The sequence below is a fragment of the Triticum dicoccoides genome, chromosome 4A (assembly GCF_002162155.2).
Source record: "Triticum dicoccoides isolate Atlit2015 ecotype Zavitan chromosome 4A, WEW_v2.0, whole genome shotgun sequence".
NCBI lineage: Eukaryota > Viridiplantae > Streptophyta > Magnoliopsida > Poales > Poaceae > Triticum > Triticum dicoccoides.
In genome coordinates, this window is record NC_041386.1 from 712,027,898 (window position 1) to 712,033,897 (window position 6,000).

General features: G+C 44.9%; 1 pseudogene; it reads left to right on the plus strand.

Annotated features, from left to right (window-relative positions):
• Positions 1–1,494: 1,494 nt before the first annotated feature.
• LOC119290071 lies at positions 1,495–4,808 on the plus strand (annotated as a pseudogene).
• Positions 4,809–6,000: the final 1,192 nt, after the last annotated feature.

Consider the following 6,000-nt stretch of genomic DNA (forward strand, 5'->3'; position numbering starts at 1 on the left):
CCCTCCCCACCACCGTAGGGAGACCCAGATATCGTTCACTCAGCGCCTCCTCTGTTATTTCAATCACCTGTTTGAGCTTGTTTTATCATCATCCGGGGTGTCTTTGTCAAAAAAGATCACTGGTTTTTGAAGATTTACTTTTTGGCCCGAAGCAGCTTCATAGTTGTGCAAGATGGAGCGTAGAGACTCAAAATTTGCCCTTGAGCCCTCCACAAAGACCACACTATCACTAGTAGAAAAAGGACCTAATATGTGAAACATTAGTGCCGGTTTGGTTTTGAGCCGGCACTAATGTGTCCATTAGTGCCGGTTCCAACGGCTAGTAGGCCGTTCTCATTAGTACCGGTTCGTGGCGAACCTATAGTACCGGTTCGTGCCACGAACCGGTACTAAAGAGGGTGGTGACAGGGTGTTGTCAGTCTGGGGCCCGTCCAGCACCTTTAGTACCGGTCGATGTACATAAACCCTTCGTCCCCCCGAGCCACACTGTTCTTCCCCTTTCCCCTCACTTCCTTTGTTCTTCCCCCTCTCTCCTCGAGCTCCTCACAAATTTTGCCCAAAATTTGTCAAGATTTGAAGGCCCCCATCCATTCAAATGATCACAAAGGTTAGCAACTTTGTCCTTTCAACTCTCATTGCCAGATTAGCTCTTGCAATGCTTTGTATAGTGATTAATTTGGGAGGAATAATTATATTTGCTAGTATTTGATTTATATGCAATTTGAGGTCAAAAACAATACTTAGTTTGCATATGTAGGTGTGGTTTACTTAGTGCCTTCTAAATCTCCGTCGTAACCACCGTCAATCGCCCGCACCGTTCCGTCACCGGCACCACCTTCTGGTGAGGCTCTTGTTCATGAATGTTTTACATTACCAAATTGATGTTTATGTGATTTGGATATATAGTTACCCGTATAATTATCTTACCCGTACGTTGTTTCTTATACATAGTACCATGGTTTTGATATCCGTCCTCGTCGGCCCTCGTCCTTGTTATGATTCGGATGTGGTATATTCTCTTTTAAAACTAGTTGTTGCATTTTGTGTTTATGACAAATTATGCCCATCAAGTTGACATAGATATTTTTATCTAGGAGGTATGTGAACCGGAAATTCCAACCGACCCTATTGTCGAGAGGTTAAATTTAGTTGAAAGAGAAAACGAGTATTTGAAAGAAAAATTGAAAAGAATTGAGGGGGAGAAGATGGAATTGGAGTTGCATGTTGCCGATGTCGTCGATGATCACAAGATCAAGATGGAGAAAATGAGGTTGAAGATTAGAAAGATTAGAAAATATGCCATTGATAGTGTGGCTTGGTATCATTATGTTGTTGGATCAATTGTTACCTTAGTTGCGATCTTCATCGCATGTGTTGTTGCATTTAAATTCTTTAGCTAGAGAGTTATTTGTATGTTGCATTTATTAAGTGATGTATATAAACTTTATGTATGAACTTGTATTAATTTGGTCTATTTGGTGTTGTGTAATGAAGATGAGCCGACAATGGATGTATGATGACCGATGCTCTCCCGAGTTCATTAATGGCGTGCATACTTTTCTGCGGGCCGCTGAGGCAAACAAGCGGGCAGATGGTTTTATGCCTTGTCCATGTGCTGGCTGTAAGAAGGGTCACAGTTACTCTACAGAAAAAACCATTCACGTCCACCTATTTAAGTCCGGTTTCATGCCCCACTATAATTTTTGGACCAAGCACGGAGAAATAGGGGTTATAATGGAAGACAATGAAGAAGAAGAGGACGACGACGGCTATCCTGGCCATGGGTTCCCTGAATACGATGATACAACAATGGGGGAAGAAGCTGAGCCGGCAATGCGGTAAGAAGCTGAAGAAGAGGCATCAGATGAGCCCGCTGATGATCTAGGTCGGGCCATTGCCGATGCAAAGAGAAACTGCGCAAGTGATCTGGAGAGGATGAAGTTGCAGCGCATGTTAGAGGATCACAAGAAATTGTTGTACCCGAATTGCGAAGCTGACAAAAAAAATTGGGCACCACACTTGAATTGCTGCAATGGAAGGCAGAGAATGGTGTATCTGACAAGGGATTTGCAAAGTTGCTGGTAATGATAAAGAATATGCTTCCAAAGGACAACGAATTGCCCGAGAGTACGTATGAAGCAAAGAAGGTTGTCTGCCCTCTAGGGTTAGAGGTGCAAAAGATACACGCATGCCCTAATGACTGCATCCTCTACCGTGGTGAGTACGAGGATTTGAACGCTTGCCCGGTATGCGGTGCATTGCGTTATAAGATCAGTCGCGATGACCCTGGTGATGTCGAGGGCGAGCGCCCCAGGAAGAAGATTCCTGCCAAGGTGATGTGGTATGCTCCTATAATACCACGGTTGAAACGTTTGTTCCAAAACAAAGAGCATGCGAAGGTGATGCGGTGGCACGCAGAAGACCGTAAGAAATACGGAAAGTTGAGAGTACCCGCTGACGGTTCGCAGTGGAGAAAAATCGAGAGAAAGTACTGGGAGGAGTTTGCAGGTGACCAAAGGAACGTATGGTTTGGTCTAAGTGCAGATGGCATTAATCCTTTTGGGGAGCAGAGCAACAACCATAGCACGTGGCCTATGACTCTATGTTTGTATAACCTTCCTCCTTGGTTGTGCATGAAGCGGAAGTTCATTATGATGCCAGTGCTCATCCAAGGCCCTAAGCAACCCGACAATGACATTGATGTGTACCTAAGGCCATTAGTTGAAGAACTATTACAGCTGTGGAATGGAACAGGTGTACGTCCGTGGGATGAGCACAGACAGGAAGAATTTGACCTAAAGGCGTTGCTGTTCGTGACCATCAATGATTGGCCTGCTCTCAGTAACCTTTCAGGACAGGCAAACAAGGGATACCGCGGATGCACACACTGTTTGGATGATACCGACAGTATATATTTGGATAGTTGTAGGAAGAATGTGTACCTGGGACATCGTCGATTTCTTCCGACAAGGCATCCCGTAAGAAAGAAAGGCAAGCATTTCAAAGGTGAGGCGGATCACCGGACGAAGCCTCGCCACCATACTGGTGCTGATGTACATGATATGGTCAAGGATTTGGAGGTAATCTTTGGAAAGGGTCCTGGCGGAAAACCTGTTCCGAAGGACGCTGACGGACGTGCACCCATGTGGAAGAAGAAATCTATATTTTGGGACCTGCCATATTGGAAAGACCTAGAGGTCCGCTCCGCAATCGATGTGATGCACGTGACAAAGAATCTTTGCGTGACCCTGCTTGGCTTTTTGGGCGTGTATGGGAAGACACAAGATACACCAGAGGCACGGGAGGACCAGCAACGTATGCACGGAAAAGACGGCATACATCAGGGTTAGGCCAGCTACGCTCTTACCAAAGAAGAGAAGGAAATCTTCTTCGAATGCCTGCTCAGCATGAAGCTACCGTCTGGCTTCTCGTCGAATATAAAGGGAATAATAAATATGACAAAGAAAAAGTTCCAGAACCTTAAGTCTCATGACTGCCACGTGATTATGACGCAACTCCTTCCGGTTGCATTGAGGGGGCTTCTACCGGAAAACGTTCGATTAGCCATTGTGAAGCTATGTGCATTCCTCAATGCAATCTCTCAGAAGGTAATCGATCCAGAAATCATACCAAGGTTACAGAATGATTTGGTGCAATGTCTTGTCAGTTTCGAGTTGGTGTTCCCACCATCCTTCTTCAACATCATGACGCACGTCCTAGTTCACCTTTGCGAAGAGATTAACATTTTGGGTCCTGTATTTCTACACAATATGTTCCCCTTTGAAAGGTTCATGGGAGTCTTGAAGAAATATGTTCATAACCGTGCTAGGCCAGAAGGAAGCATCTCGAAGGGCCATGAAAATGAGGAGGTCATTGGGTTTTGTATTGACTTCATTCCTGACCTTAAGCCGATTGGTGTTCCTGAATCGCGGCATAAGGGCAGACTGGAAGGAAAAGGCACGCTAGGAGGGCATCAAATAATATGTATGGACGGGCATTCTCTTACTGAAGCACACTACACAGTTCTACAGAATTCCGCCTTGGTGGCTCCGTATATGGAGGAACACAAGAATTTTCTACAGTCCAAACACCTGGAGAAGTCTGACGACTGGATTACACGCGAACAAACGAGGACTTTCGCCGGTTGGTTGCAGAAACGTGCCCTGAATGATGGCGATATTCAAAATGACCTGTACTCGCTGTCCCAGTTACCATCTTCGAATATAATGACTTTCAAAGGGTACCAGATAAATGGGAATACATTTTACACGATCGCCCAAGATAAGAAGAGCACCAACCAAAACAGTGGTGTCCGCTTTGATGCAACAACCAACACGGGAAAGAAAACATATTATGGTTACATAGAGGACATATGGGAACTTAACTATGGATTAGGTGATTTGAAGGTCCCTTTGTTTCGGTGCAAATGGGTCAATATGACACGAGGCGGGGTAACGGGAGACCCGCAGTACGGAATGACAACAGTGGATCTCAACAGTCTTGCGTATGCAGACGAACCATTCGTCCTAGCCAATGATGTGGCGCATGTTTTTTATGTGAAAGACATGTCTACCAGGCCGAGAAAAAGAAAAGATAAGGAAGCGAATGGATCATACGACGAGCCAAAGAGCCACATAGTTCTTTCAGGAAAAAGAAACATCGTGGGAGTGGATGACAAGACAGACATGTCAGAAGATTATGAAAAGTTTGATGAAATTGCTCCATTCACAGTGAATATTGACCCGAGCATCCAGTTAAATGATGAAGATTTTCCATGGCTACGGCGCAAAGGGACACATGCGAAGAAAAAGTTTCACACCCAAAGATCTGGGATGTGATCGGCTTCACCATCATCACTTTCTTCTGTGTTTCATACCCAGGAGGGAATGCCTGTAATAGTTAGGGTAGTTATGTGTTTCAAATTAAAAAGCATTTCAAATGAACTCAGAAAAGGTTGAAAGTTGGCATGGTATCATAATTTCATACAAATAGCATGTACAAGAAAGTAGAGAGGGTTACGGCAAAAACTGGATGCACTTCGTGTACAAAATGGACAATCTCTTTCGAAGTATCAGGGTTTCCGACGAAAACTGAACTGTTACAAAGGCATTTCATTTTTTAAATAACCTAAGCATTACCAAATTGAATATAATGATAAAACACACTAATATTAAACATAAGAAAAAAGAATCGCTGAAAAAACTTTTTTCAAAGTTAAGTTATTCACAAACTAGTGATTCACACAAATTTCAAATAATTCAAAATTTAAACTATTCAAATTTGAAAACTACCGGCACTAACAGAAAATTTGTAATTTTTTGTACCTAAAACAAAAATATTCACAAAGAAACTCTAAATACAGCAAAAAACAACTCAAAAATAAATAAAACAAAAATAAATAAAGCGAAAAAAAATTTAGAAAATAAAAAGCCCACCTACTAGGCCAAAGCGGCCTGCATACGACTAGGAACACAAGCTTTTGTTGGGCCAGGATGCAGGCCCGCAAAGGCCCAGTAGGCCCACTAGGCGAAGAAGACAGGTAGGCCCAGTAGGCCTGACTAGGAGAGGAGCTCGAGAGAGCTACCGCACTGGAGCTTATAAACCAGTGCGGTAGCCTCTCGGCTAGCGAGGTGGGACTAAACTTGCGCACCTCCTGGAGCCAGTGCACCCCCTTTAGTACCGGGTGGTGGCTCCAAGGCCTTTAGTACCGGTTGGAGCCACCACCCGGTACTAAAGGGGGTGCGCTTCCCGCCGCTTGGCCTGGCCAAAACAGACCTTTAGTACCGGTTGATGGCTCCAAACGGTATTAAAGGTCCATCCTATATATACAACACTTGAAAAAAATTCAGTTTCCCTTTGTTCTTCCCTCTGTTTCCTCCCTCCGTCGCGCCGCCCTGCCCCGATCGTCGCCGCCCCCGCCCCTCGTCGCCGACCCCGGCCGTCCCCGCCCCTCGTCACCGCCCCCGTCGACATCGCCGCCCCCGTCGACGTCGCCGCCCC